This window comes from Myotis yumanensis, unplaced genomic scaffold (assembly GCF_028538775.1).
Source record: "Myotis yumanensis isolate MYYU_CA2020_CCGP unplaced genomic scaffold, mMyoYum1.0.hap1 SCAF_7, whole genome shotgun sequence".
NCBI classification, from domain to species: domain Eukaryota; kingdom Metazoa; phylum Chordata; class Mammalia; order Chiroptera; family Vespertilionidae; genus Myotis; species Myotis yumanensis.
In genome coordinates this window covers 9,078,208-9,092,968 of record NW_027223758.1, presented here as the reverse complement: position 1 = coordinate 9,092,968, position 14,761 = coordinate 9,078,208, and the positions used below count along the sequence as shown (strand labels likewise).

Below are 14,761 nucleotides of genomic sequence, written 5' to 3'. Positions count from 1 at the left end.
CAGGGGTGTGGGCTCTGGAGATGAACCCTGAGTTTGGAATCCCTGCCAGGCTTCATCCCGAGTACGTGACCCTGGGCAAGTTACTGAGCCCTGCTGGGCCTCAGTTTCCTAATCTGTATAATGGGGATAACCACAGCCCCCATTTTAAGAGGTTGTTGTGAGAACTAAATTAATCTATGCAAGGTGCCCTGGGAAGGGCCTGGCACACGATGATGCCCTTGCAAGTGTTGCCATGGTTAGGATTATCGCCATCATTATTATTGGTACTAGAGGCCCGGTGCATGAAATTCATGCATGGGTAGGGTCCCTAGGCCTGGCCGGCGATCAGGGCCAATCTGTGGGGTGACCAGCAGTGCGATCGAGGCCCCTGCTCGCACCTGCCTTGGCCTGGTGCCACCCGGTTGTTGGCCCCCCCCCCCACCACCACTGGTCATTGTCTGTGGGGTGACCGGCAAGGCAATTGGGGCCCCCACTAGCACCCGCCTTGGCCTGGTTGCCGCCTACTCGCCTGCTTCACCATCCAGCCATGGTCCCCCACTTGTTGGGGCCCATCGGGGCCGGCATCACCTCTACTGTCGCCCACTGCCTGCGCCACATCGCCAACACCTGCCATGTTACACACCACCCCCTGGTGGTCAGTGCAAGTCTAACTCCTGGTCGGCCAAACTCCCACCCGTGGGCACAATTTGCATATTAGCCTTTTATTTTATAGGATTTTCTGTCATTCCCCCCCCCCCCCCCCGCCCCCCAAAGCTCCCTGATGGTAAGACTCAACTGAGGAACCCACCAGCATTTCAGATTCTCACCAAAAAGCCAGGTTGGGGCCCTGGAGCTGTAGTTTTAGCAAATACACAGGTAAGGTACAGTGATGGTGACATCTGTCCCAGGGACAAGGGTCTTCTGGGAGGCAGGACTTTCCTGTTACAACCAGGATGGGCTGACCACCTTATTAGCCTCTCCAGGACTCTGTGAGATAAGGACTCTGTTTATCCCCATTTAACGGATGACAAAACTGAGGCTCAGGGCAGTTCAGGCAATGATTCCTGTGACGTTTTCTCAAGTCTCCAACAAAAGAGACAAATCAGATAGAGGTTTTCATCCAGGAAAGTGTCTTCATTTGAAAGAGCTAGCTTCTATTTGGAGAAGGGCAACGTCTGAAGGTGGTGTCACGTTGCCCCCTTCTCTCAGGAGCCGATGGTGTCAGTTGTTTTGCTTTGGTGACCGTGGCTGACATTAAACACGAGCTGCCCTACGGCAGAGCATTTTGTTTTTGAAATTGGACTCGTGTTTGAGGGCCTTGCATTTTGAGAACGTGGGGTAAATCTTTCTCTGGGTGGAGGTCATTCAGATGAGGAAGTCCCTTTATTTCTCCACTTCCCGGCTGTGTCCTTGAGGCCAGTCCTCAAACTGGGCCACACTTTAGAATCACCAGTGACATTCCAATCCCCATGCTCAGGCCCCAGCCAGACCGATCCCATCAGCCTCTGCATCCCTGTAGTTTCAAGATCTTGAGGTGGTTTCCATGACAGCCAACGCTGAGAGCCACTGTTTTGGGTATTTCGGGGTGAACGAGTGTCCCTGGCTGGGAACCCCTTGGGTGCAGCCTTCCCTGACTCACAGAACCAGGCTGGGGATTCCCAGATGCAGGCAGGGCCCTGGGAACCAACCACTTCCAGCCGGGGCACCTGAGCATGTCCCCAACCTTCCGGGCACGCCTTGTTGGCTGGTTGTGCCAGCCTGCAAACAGAGACACACCTGGTCTGCAGCGTTCTTTCCTGAAATGTGTGCAGGCCATGCTTGCTCCTGGCAGCCTCGCCTTCCCGCTTGGCTGTGAGAAGGGAGGAGGGTGTGGGTGCCCCCCGGGGAGGATGGCGGAAGGGCTGCCTGAGTGGGGAGCACTCACCCTCCTCCTCCGAGAGAAAGCTAAGGCCTGAGCCAGCCTCCGGCAGGCTCACCATGATGAGGCCTGCACAAGGCATGCGCTCTCCGGATGCATTTGTCTTGTGGAAGGGGCCAGTATTCACCATGATGACAACATTAAACACCTTGCGTGTTTGCTGTTGTGTGTGTCCTCACTTCCCTGGCCTGGGCAACCCCCCTCTGGGTTAGATGCTAGTATTTACTCAAGTTTCTGGTGAGAAACTGAGGCACAGAGAGGTCATGACACCAGCCCAACAGGCCTTGTATTTCACAGTGTTTCAGGGAAGGTTAATTGAGGCAGGCACCCAAGTGGTCCTGGGACAGATGTATAGATATACTGGAGATCTCTCTCTCTGTGATCTGATTAAAATGTTCTCCTTAGAAATGTGCTGCTCTCCGTTCTGACTCTCAGTAATTCACAGGCAGTGTTTCTCGAACTGGGGGTAGTTTTGCCCCCCCCCCCCCCACACACACACACACGCATAGACATTTCTGCAGACAGGTTTGAGCATCAGGACTCAGAGTGGGCAGCCACAGTGCACAGGATGCCGGCAGCAGAGGATGATCTGCCCCAAATATCGCCAGTGTCGCGGTGGAGGGACCTGCTCTGGGACTGGACCTAGTGATTTTCTCCTTGTGGTGGCCCAGTGCCTCCTGGGACCTGATTTTCTGAGATCTGGTTAGGGAGCCATCCCTGGTGATGAAACAGCAAACCCTCCGCCAGGGGTCAGGCCCTCTGCCTGGGGTCAGGCCCTCCGCCTGGGGTCAGGTCCTGCTGGCACCCACTGCAGGCAGATGCCTCTGCTACTGTCTGTGAGGTGAGGGCCGAGAGAGAAAATCGCAGACCCAACCTCATCGGGCTCCTGTGAGGTGACAGTGGCCTTTACACCCACGATTGACATTCACTGGGATTACATGCAGGTTAACAGTGAGCCCACCTCCTGGGAACCCATCAAACTGCAAACCCGGTCCCAGAGGCCGGAGAAAAAGCAATCAGTCTGCAGCCGTGGCAGCGAAATGACTGTCACAGGGAGGGGCAGGTCCTCGGAGGGTGGATGGTGACAGAATTAGTCACCGGGCAAACAGAAATGCCTTGAACGATACAATGGCTTGTAGGCAAACTGTGAGCCCTCCTCACCCCCAGTGGAGGGTGGTGCCAACATGGCCAGGCTGGCACATGCAGCAGAACAAGCCCTGTGCCCCCATCTCCAAAGGCAAGGTCAAGGTGAGTGAAGAGAGCAGACCTGCTCCCCCACGCCCTGTGGTCCTGCATTTCCCCGAGTTCCCCAGCACCACACCGCCAGGTGCAGTGGTACCGCTTGTCTCCTCCACAAGGGGGCGCATGAGGACTGACCACCCTGCATCCTGCTATGGGACTGCCTGGGTCCAGGGGAAGGGGTGCCTTCATTAAAACGGAACTGCGTGTTTTTGGGATACTTGCTAATTGATATCTTAGTCAATTATCCTATATAATAAAAGCCTAATATGCTAAGTGTCCAGCTGGCTGGTCAGCCAGTCAACCAATCAAAGCATAATATGCTAATGATATGCTAAGGTCGACCACCAGGGGGCAGACGCTCTGACTGGTAGGTTAGCTTACTGCTGGAGTTCAGCCAATCAAGACTGAGTGAGATGGGCCAGACACACTCTGTAGCCCTCCTGTGGTCCCTCCCAGGCTGGCCAATCTCCCGGCCCTGATAATGCACCAGTGGGGTCCCTTGGCCTGGCCTATGCCCTCTTGCAATCTGGGCTGATGGACACACACCCCCGCCAAGTGCATGAATTTCATGCATTGGGCCTCTAGTGTTTATATAAATGGCTGATGCTCCCAGTGTCTTAGAGCTCACTACCTTATTCTCAGCATTGCCCAAACATCGTCAAGCTAAGGGCAGCAGGTAACACTGACCGAAGAATTATTGATGATGAGCCAGGCAGGGCCAGGATCAGGGAGAGGCCCAGGTGCAAATGCAAACAGGCGCCCTCTCAGGGTTGGGCAGGCGCGGCCAGGGAGTGTCTCCCTGCTTTGGCCCAGGGGCCTGGTTGGCCTCACCCTAGTCCCGGCCCCGGGGCAGGCATTTTCTTTCCATCAGCTGCATTTTCCTTGCAGCAGCGGTCACTCCCCATTACACAGATAAAGACTCCCAGACCGTGATGCAGTGCCCTCACCCCCAGAAGGTGAACTGCGTGAGGGCAGGCACCTCGCTTGTCCTGCTTGCTCAGGGTGAGCCCGCAGTCCATATTTGGTGATTAAGTGGAGAAGTGGTCCCCAGGCCAGAAGCTGTGAAGAGGCAGTTAGGGTCGGATCTGTTTCCACATGACTCAGACACTCGAATCCTTAACCACTTCCCGCCCAGCTCTGGGCAGAGGCCAGAGGCGCTGCTGACACTGACAGTCAACAGCTTCACACTGGAGAGGGCGGGTGAACCTGCGTGGACTGGGCCCCCGAGCCTCCCCAGGCCTCCCCATGCCGCCCCGTGCACCTCCTGCCATCAGACACCAGCCTTCGTGGGCTCTTCCGGGCCAGCATTCCCCAAGTGCCTGCCTTCTCCCTGAAAAGCCCTCCCTCCCAGGGCTCCGAGCGCTCGGGGAAAGGATCTCCCAGGACTTGGGGCGCTGGCTCGGTGGCCCACTCCTTAAACCTTAGTGTGCCCTTCTCCCCTCTTATTTACGGAGGGAGCAGGACTGCACACCCCAGGCCTGAAGCGGTGCCATCACAGCTTGGATGAGGTGAGGGGAGTGAGCTACCAGTGCAAAATGTAAGGAGGACCCAGAAAACTTAGTCCTCAAGATGAACCACGTATTTCACACAACCTTTAACGAACCAGAATGAGTGCTGTGACTATCCCATCTGTACCTAACATGTTATTCTGCTCACCATAGATCTCTTGGCATTGGTTTAACATTTTTTAAATATTGCCTTAAAGTATCATTTATTCTGGTGACTGAGTTTCTGGTATTGCTTCAGTCTGCTCCTGTGGGGAGTGCCTCACCCACGTCACTCAAGTCCTGGTCTTGACGTGACCTCCTTTCTGTGAGAACCAGAGGTGCCCTCCCCCTGCCCAGCCTCAGCTTCCTAAATGTGAGTGGAGAAGACGACAGGACAGCAGCAACAAAAATCACAGCTCACATACGTCACATGCACACGTGTTCTCGCCCTGGTCCTTCTGCCTCATGGCCTTGGCTTTGATCTCGGCACTATTATTACCCCATTTTACAGATCAGGAGCCTGAAGCTCCAGGCCCCCCGCCCTCCAATCATCATGACTCTCCAGGCAGAGAACGAGGCTGCAGACGATGCAAGTTCCTGGAGTCGTGCAGCTGGGATTGCAACCGTGAGTGTTAAATAAGACAAATTGCCCAAAAAGCCAGGCTCGCAAATGACACTCAAGGTTTCTTCTCCCTTCTCCTCCCCATCTCAGACAATGCTCCCAGGGACCCTCAAAGTCAGCTTTACCGTGGGCATCCTTGTCCTGACAGAGGTCCTCAAATCGCATACCTCACTCCCCCACTGCTGGTTACCCCACCCCCACCCCAAATTTTATACTGAAAATGACCCTCAGTGGTTCTCTGCAAATAGGAGCTATTTCTGCTGCTTTGCACCTGGCACTGCCCACATCAGCGTTGCATCCTCTGCAAACCTTTCCGGTAAGGCTGTCTTCGGGTCCATCTCACAGAGGGTGAAAAGGAGGCTCACAGACCCCCAAGGCCACACAGTGAGTCAAGGGCAGGGCTGGGGTCAAACAACCCTCACTGACCCCTGCTTCTGCAGTCCCTGCCTGCCACAAACTGCAAACCCTCACGCCGCGCTCGAAGGACCTAGGAGAGCTTACCTGTTGAGTCCCTGGAGGGAGTGTCTTCAGTCCCCGGTGTCACTTGGAGCTGCTCAGGTGCAGGGCGCCTTGTCTGCAGCTGGTTCAGCCCAAAACCAGCTGTCAACTGAGCCGGCTCCTTGCCCTTTGCTTCCTCATCCGGAGCCGGCTGGCTGAATACACAGGCAGGGCAAACACCGTCTGGGTGGGGCCACCTGTGCCCTGACTGCCCTATGGCAGCAGCGTCTCTTCAATAAAAACCAGCCAATTGATTTCTCTCGCTCTAGTGCCTCCCTGGCACTCCAAGCATCCCGTCCAGGGCCCCTCACCCACTGCGGCCGCTCAGGTTGACCTGGGTAGCTGATTCCTTCCCCAGTTACCATGAGTCATGGTCAGAGCAGGGAAAACACGTTCTGTGGGGTTTTGCAGTTCTGTCTGCCTTTCACCTTCATTTATTCCGGAACACCACCTCCACCACCACTAACCAAACCATTAGATTGGGAGGAAATAGCATCTCACCCACTGAACTGCCCTGCTCATGTCAACATCACTCCCCAAGGGCTCTGGGCACCAGAAAGCAGATAACCCTCATTGCTCTGGGGTCAGAGTGTGGCATTGGAAGGCCAGGACAGGAGGTTTAATTTATTTCATTCCAGGAGGGGTATTTATTAAAATGTCCCACAAGGACCATGCAATACAGTCTGAGAGCATACATTAAAAATAGCTAAAGGAGATAGAAAAACAAAAGTGGGTACAGCAATGGGACGAGGGTCATTAAACATGTGCATGTTGATTTACAGACTTGGTATGAAGATACTGAGCTTCCTAACAGCCAGGGCAAAAAGGGAAACATGGTCAATTATACTCTTCAGTGTTCTTGAAAAAACATGTAGGAGAAATGCAGACTAGTAATTACTGTGGCTTCATTCATTAATATGCTCATCCAAGCATCCATCATGAATACCTGTTGGGTACCAGGCTATAAATAGACTCCGGTTTAGAGAGGTGAGGAGAGAGGCCCTGCCCCCACCCTCCTGGGCTCCTTGTGACTGAACAGCGTCCTACAAATAAACAGAACCACAGAGAGTGGTCCCCACCATGAAGCAAAAGCCAAGGCTGCCGAGAGAGAGAAACAGGGCGAACCAGAGAAGACCCCTTTCAGAACGCAACACGGAAGGGACAAAATTGTATTTAAATAAACACTGAATTCACAAAGGGATGCCCCATAATGAGGGCTGTGAACTTGACTCCAGCTCCGTGCTGTACCTTTAAGCCTGGAATGTAATCGACCCCTTTATTAAGCAGCCGCCATGCACACACACTGTGCCTAGGAGCAGAGGCAGATGGGCTGCAGGTGCAAGGGCTCGGCCTCCGGCCTGGCTCAGACCGTCTCGGACCGACAGCTGCTCTACCCCCTAATCCCCCATCGCTGCCCTTGGCCTTGAGCGCCTTTGTGCTTATTTTTGTATCCCCGACTCCCAGCACCCTGCAAACCATGACAGGCTGTCTTCCCACCACAGAGCAGGTGCTGGGACTTCCATTCCTGACTGGACCTGCTCACTCTGAATTATTTGGTTCAACAACCGCCACGTGGATGGCATTTGATTCTTCGCGAAGCCTTTTGCATCCCTCCCTCTCAGTTGTGTCCACACTGTGACTGGGATCTTTGCACCCATTTTACAGAAGAAGAATATGGGGCTTAGGGATCGGAGTGACTGGGCCGGGAGGGAGGGAGGGCACGGAGCAGCATGTCTATTGCAGACTCTCACCAAGTGTTAACCTAGCGGTAGTGGCAGAGGCAGGGCCGGTGACAGAATTTGCAGGACCAGGTGCAAACAAATCAAAAAGCAAAGTCCCTTATAGGCGAGGAAGAAGCATGGCTGAAGGCACAGCTTTTCCTTCCTCCACGACATCTCTCTCTCTCTCTCTACTTGTCGCACCTTTCATTTGCTATACAAAGTCATTCTAAGAAAGGAAAAATTAAAATTTCAAGTTATTAGCACGAATTTTTTAAACCCTCACCCGAGGATGTGTTCTCATTGATTTTAGAGAGAAAGAGGAAGGCAGGGTAGGAAGAGAGAGAGAGAGCGAGAGAGAGAGAGAGACCCGTTGCCTCCTGTACGCACTCCAACTGAGAATCAAACCCATAACCTAGGTATGTGCCTTGACCAGGAATCAAACCTGAAACTGTTTGGCACACAGACGATGCTCCAACCACCCGAGCCCCTGACCAGGGCATCAGCATGAACATTACCATTCTAAAGCCCTAACTCACAGGCAGACTCCCCGCACGCCCACGGCTCCTAGTTCCTTCTTACCAACACACAGCGAGTGCCACACAAGCTGACCTGTGGCTGTCATGTCCCCACTAGACACTCACACTTCCTCCCGACACCCTCTGCCTTCAGCTCATGACGAGGGCTGAAGGGAGGGAAGCCAGGGATCATGTCTTTCCCTTCTGCGCCATGGCCCCAGCAGAGGGGCTGTCACAGGGCGGGAGCCCGAGTCGGCAGGGATCTGATACTGTTCTTCGGTTGCTCATGTTTCTTAGAAAGACCTTCTTTCTGTATCTGAGACACTTTCTGATTTGGGCGGAAGGTGTGGCTTCTCAGGGCTGTCAGGGCCCCTACAACCCAGCTGCACACGTGACACGCAGACCTTATACTCCCTGTGGGGCTTGCTGAGAGGGTGGCCACCGGGCCCTCTGCCTGTGGGATGCCCAGTGTGGACGAGGCGGCAACAGACAGGGCATGTATATTGTACATCTCTCCCCTGCCCACAGCATGGCTCCCTGTCCATAGATTTGACCCCCTTTACCCAATTCGCCTTCTCCCCAGTCCCCCCCCCCCCCCCCCGGTCCAATAACCACCTATTAATCTTTAAAAAAATGTTTTTGTTGATTTCAGGGAGAGGGAGAGAGAAACATCAATGATGAGAGAGACTCATTGATCAGCTGCTTCCCGCATGTCCCCTACTGGTGTTGAGCCCGCAGCCCGGGCATGTGCCCTGACTGGGAATCAGACTATGACCTCCTGGTTTATGGATGGGTTGATGCTCAACCACTGAGCAACCCTAGCTGGGCACCCCCATTAATCTTTTCAATGTCTCCATAGGTTTGCCATTTCCAGAAGGTCCAGTAGTTGGGGTCCTACAGCCTGTTCAGATTGGCTTCTTTCACTTAGTCATATGCAATCAAGGTTCCGCCACGCCTTTTCATGGCCTCAAGGCTCATGTATGTTTGCAATTATGAGCAAAGCTGCTGTAAACATCCGTGTGCAGGTGTTTCTGTGGACATGCGTTTTCAAGTCCTTTGGGCAACCACCAAGGAATATGGTTGCTGGTCATATGTTAGAGCGTGTTCAGTTTTATAAGAAACCGCTAGGCTCTCCCACAGTGGCCGTACTTTCTGCATGCCCACCAGCAGCGGGAGAGACTTCCCGTGCCCGCCCGCCTGCCCCCCCCCCCCCCCACACACACACACCCCTCCCGTCAGCTTTGGGGCTGTCAGTGTTCTGCTTCGGGACCTTCTGCCAGGTTGCCCATGAGATTTACTCCCACAACACAAGTTCAAAGATAAAACTCTTCAAAACTCTAAAGGTGGTGACCTCGGAGCAGAGCCCTGGCTGCGCGCATCAGGGAGTCCCCGGGCCCGCACCACAGGGTGGGGAACCGCCTCCCAGCGCCCACTCAGCGGCTCCCTGGGGATAGGCTTCCCCGCCGGACATGCTTTAGGTGGTGCTCACCGTCACGCCTGCTTGGTTGGCCTCATAATCCCCCGGCTCGATGGCCTCCACCCTCTTCAAATATTGACGGACTCGTGGAGCTGTCAGCTCTGTTATCAACGGGCGCCCTGGGATCCGGGCTAGAGCGGTCGTTGTGCTGAGAAGAGGCCCCTGAACCTCGCGGACCCTGTCCGAGGCCTCTACTCACTGCTCTTGATCACCGAGCCAGAGGCGCTCGACCCAGACACTTCAGGGTGGTCCTGCGAGCCCGCCTGCTTCGGCTGAGACGGGGAATCTGACGTGTCCTTTGTCGGTTGTGTGCATCACTTAGCATGTTCCAGATCGCCCTCCTGTCGACGATAACGTGCTTCTTATTAGACCCATGACGTAAGAAGGATGGGCAAGGAGGAAACGTGGCTCAGAGAGGACAGAGAGCTCACCCCAGACCGGGCCATGGACTGACGCTTGGGTCAGTCTCTCAAGGCCTAACCCAGGGCCCAGCCTGTGAGAACCAGGTTCTGGGGTCACGCATCTGAGCAAGAATCTCGCTGCAGCAGCTGGTAGCTGCGTGACGGTGGGCAGGTGGCCTGCCCTTTCTGTGCTTCCGTCTTATCATCTGTACAGTGGGATACTGGCAGTGCCCAAGTCATGGAGTTTTCTGGGAATTAAATGAGATAGTTCACAGGCACTTAGCACAGTGCCTGGTGCATCATATGATTAACAAAATGACAGCCACATGCCCTGTGACTTCAGGAGCTGCTCTTCATGAAATGTTCAGTATGCATATATAAAAATAGGATATGCTCCTTCTTGCACAAGTAAACCAAAAAACACAAACACAGGTAGTTCAAGGGACAGGCATGTAGTAACAAAACCCACATGTAACCTAAAAGCTGCCTGCCGCCCTCGTTGAATGCTGGTCACTGACTATGCTCAGTAAATCCCTGAATCTCTGAGGAACATTTTTTTTTAAGTTTTTCTTTTTTTAAAATATTTTTATTGATTTTAGAGAGGAAGGGAGAGGAAGAGAGAGATAGAAACATCAATGATGAGAGAGAATCATTGATTGGCTGCCTCTTGCACGCCCCCTACTGGGGATGGAGCCCGCAACCTGGGCATGTGCCCTTGACCAGAATCAAACCTGGGACCCTTGAGTCCACAGGCTAACACTCTATCCACGGAGCCAAACGGGCCAGGGCTCTGAGGCTCATTTTTAACAGAAGGACTATTTTGGGAACTACACTGGGTGCAGCGAGACAGTCTGACCCTCCGACTCTGTGAGTGAGAGGATACCTTGCAAAGCACAAGCCAGGCCCATGCGACTCAGTTCAGAGCACAGCTTCTTGTTGGTCTCAGTCCGTGTCCCTGGAGATTCGCTGCCGTCACCTGGGAAGGCCCATCTGCCATCTCCCGGAATCCCAAACCACGGCTCCCACCATTTAATGCTATTTGTTGGCCTCTACGGGGGGCTGGCGACTAGCCGAGGGCTGAGAGCAGGGCCCTGGCATCGGACCCTATGTGGTATGGGTCCTCCTCAGAGTTGGAACCTGGTGCTGCCTCAGAGTAGCCCTGGGAACGTGGGCAAGTTCCTCCCAGGCCCCAGGACTAAGTGTTTTCATGTCACATTGGGATCGATGCCTGATGTGTATAAAATATTTAGCAAACAGCGGAGGGTAGGTCCTGTTTTTATTACTATGGAAAGGGAGACGCCACCTATGTTGGGCGCGGTGGACTGGGGTTTTACAGTGTCGGCACTGTTGACATTTGGGGCCGGGTCGTTCTCTGAGGTGTGACTGTCCTGTGTACTGTGGCGTGTTTAGCAGCATCTCTGGCCCCACTGGGTGCCAGCAGCACCTCCCTCCCCCTGTTGTGGCAACCCTGAACGTCCCTGGACATTGTCAAATGATCCCTCGGGGCCAAAATTGCCCCAGTGGAGAAGCGCTGGGGTAGGAAGATGGGTGGCATCATACTCTGCCTCTACAAGCTGCCAGGTGAGGACACGCGGCTTGGAGCGTGGAGGACAGAAATCCCAGAGCAGGGAGGAGGCAGGGAAGGGCACGGCAGGCTCTGGGGTTACCCTCGCCCAGCGGGGACACAGGACATGGTGACTCCAGTTACTATTGTCACTGTTCACACAGACAATAAGGTTGGGATGCAGCCAGGACCAGACTGGGAGAGTTTGCCACTCACACTCTTGAAATATATATATACTGAGTGGCCAGATTATTATGACCACCTGATGTTTGTAGGCAAATTAGCTATAATTTCGCACTGAAGTTGCTAGAGGGCCAGATCAGTGGTCGGCAAACTGCGGCTCGAGAGCCACTTGCGGCTCTTTGGCCCCTTGAGTGTGGCCACGAAATTTCAATCGCACTGTACGTGCGTGCCCGCACATGGTATTTTGTGGAAGAGCCACACTCAAGGGGCCGCAGTTTGCCGACCACTGGGCCAGATCATTATAAACGTCTGAATAACACAACATACCTAAGTATTGTTGCAATCAAGTTCATCCCATCATGTTGATGGCGTATCCCAATGGAGATGGCTTCTTCCAACAAGACAATGTGCCATGCCATGGTGCTCCTATTGTGCAGGAGTGGTTTCAAGAACATGAGGGAGACTTTACCTTGCTTAGGTGGCCCCCACAATCACCAGATCTCAATCCAATTGAGCATTTGTGGGACGAAGTTAAAAGAGCCATCAGGTAGCTGGTTCCACAACCATCAAATCTCACAGAACTGGACAGTGCTATTCATCAGGCATGGTGTCAGATTCCTCAAATCACCTTTCAACATCTCATGGAGTCAATGTCAAGAAGGATTGCCGCAGTATTGAAGGCAAAAGGTGGCCCAACGAAGTACTGATGGTCATAATAATCTGGTCACTCAGTGTATATATTGATTTTAGAGAGGAAGGGAGAGAGAAAGAGATATAGAAACATCAATGATGAGAGAGAATCATTGATTGGCTGCCTCCTGCATGTCCCAACTGGGGATCGAGCATGTGCCTTGACCGGGAATTGAACCCTGACCGCCTGGTTCATAGGTAGATGTTCAACCACTGAGCCATGCTGGCTGGGCGCTGCCTACACTTGAAGAATAGAGCCTGCATGAGATGAAGCAGTGTTCAGAGGGTCCCTCCCAGAATCAAACAGAGGGATGAGGTTTCTTTCTTTTTTTTTAAAAAAAAAATATTTTTATTGATTTCAGAGAGGAGGGGAGAGGGAGCGAGAGATAGAAACATCAATGATGAGAGAGAATCATTGATTGGCTACCTCCTGCACGCTCCCCACTGGGGGATCGAGCCTGCAACCCGGGCACGTACCCTTGACCAGAATCGAACCTGGGACCCTTTAGTCTGTAGGTTGACGCTCTATCCACCGAGCCAAACCAGTTTCTAATTCCAGGCCTGGTGTTGACTAGCCCTGGCTGAGGTGGAGGCCAGTGCCCGGCCCTGATCACCCCTCCAGTCCCAAGGGCTCCGCGCCCAATTCTGGAAGGGAGGCTGTGGATGGTCTTCTTCTCTCTAGCACTGGCCATTCCCAGATCAGGCCCCTTCCCTGAGCAGCCAGTGCGCAGAGACTGGTGGGTGCAGACATCGGAGGACCTGGTGGCCTTGCCTCATGGGAACAGCTCGGGAGGGCGACCAGCTCTGAGCTCCTGGTCAGATGGGCTGAGGCCTCACTGCGACTATGTAACGGAGTCCACCCTCTTCCTCCCACGGGTCCTGCTTCTGTCCCTCCCTCACAGGGTGGGTTACACGATCACACCCGATAAACTCCCTACGGCAAACCTCCCCCTCTGTGGCTGCTTCTCACAGAGCCAAGCTGTGACAGCGGCCTTAGGAAAGTTGATTTCTAAAATTGAAATGCACATGGAAAAAAGGGCAATAAACCATTCAAAAGGTTATCCAAATGCACAAACTGAAAAAGCGGACTTATCACTCCAGCTCTTAGAGCCACCTACTTTTCCCCATTTATTGAGTTTATTGGGGTGACATTGGTTAATAAAATTACATAGGTTTCGGGTGTACTATTCTGTAATACATCATCTGAATATTGTTTTGTGTGTTCATCACCCCAAGTCAAATCTCCTCCATCACCATTTATGCCCCCTATGCTCTCTCCTACCTCCCCCATCCCCTTTAGCCACATGCTTTCTTATGCATAATTTAACACAGGGATTCTCAGTGTGGTCCAGGAATCCAGCAATGTCCCTGACCCTTTCAGGGGATCCAAGAGGTCACACGATGTTTACAATAATACTGACATGCTAGTTCCCCTTTTCTCTCTCTCTCAACCTCCAAGGGTTGTGTCAGGATTCGAGAAAAATAGCACTGGGTAGTAATTGTTCAATCAATAACCGGTTGACAAAGTAGCTCGTAGGTAGAAGTAACCCAAGTGGTCATACAGATATTTTCAGCTCAGTTAGTTAATGATTAATAGTTCACAATAAGACACCTTATGTTCTGAGAAAGGGGAAGTGTGGCTGGGGCTTTCTTCACAGTGGAGAAAGCTGTTTCTAGCACAGAGTGCCACGTGTGCAAAGGCCCGTGAAGATGCAAATATAAAAAGAGTGTAGTTCCTGTCTGGGCCACAGGATTTACATAATTTTATGGACCAATTATAGTGGGAGAAGACATGATTTTTTGAATTCCAGAAAATGGAAACTTCTGTCACTCCTGCTAGAGGCATCTATCCATCCACTCAATCATCCATTCACCCAACCATCCATCCAAGCGCCATTCACACACATATGAATGCACAGGTGGATGCACGGGTGGATGCATGGGTGTGTGGGCTGAGCTCTAAAAGTTAATTGCTCTGAGTAATATTGTGGCACTTCATCCTGATGCCAAATGAACTAAGACAATATTGATCAAACCCATGCACCCACCCATGCACCCACCCATGCACCCACCCATGCATCCATCCATACATGCATCCATTTGTGCATCCATCCATGCAGCCCATGCACCCATCCATGCATGCAAACATCCATCCATCCATCCATCCATCCATCCATCCTTGTAGCCACCTAACCATGTATTCATTCATTTGTTCACTCATCCTTTTTTCCTTCCAACATTTATCAAGCACTTACATACCAGGCACTGTGTTAAGTGCTAAGATTACAAAAGGATGTAAATATAAAAAGAGTGTAGTTTCTGTCTGGGCCACAGACTAACAGGGAGAAAGATATGTGTATAAACTGGAAAAAAAATGTTCAAACAGCAGTCAACAAAGGGGGATTATGTAGCTCCAAGAGGTATCTAGCTCAGCCTAGGGTGGGGGAAAAACTTCCCCAAAAGA

The 14,761-nt window shown here is 52.7% G+C and overlaps 1 protein-coding gene across 5 annotated transcripts in view; it reads right to left on the bottom strand.

Annotated features, from left to right (window-relative positions):
• The window catches only part of BCAS1 (brain enriched myelin associated protein 1), a 70,779-nt gene extending 64,746 nt beyond the window's left edge, over window positions 1-6,033 (bottom strand). For 2 of the 5 annotated variants that reach the window (XM_070419740.1, XM_070419738.1), the window contains exon 1: window positions 5,750-6,030. The gene's annotated coding sequence lies outside the window, so the exon portion shown is untranslated. Of the gene's footprint in view, window positions 1-5,749 lie in introns of all 5 variants that reach the window. The other 3 variants (XM_070419741.1, XM_070419739.1, XM_070419737.1) reach the window with 3 other exon arrangements.
• Between the last annotated feature and the right edge of the window lie 8,728 nt (window positions 6,034-14,761).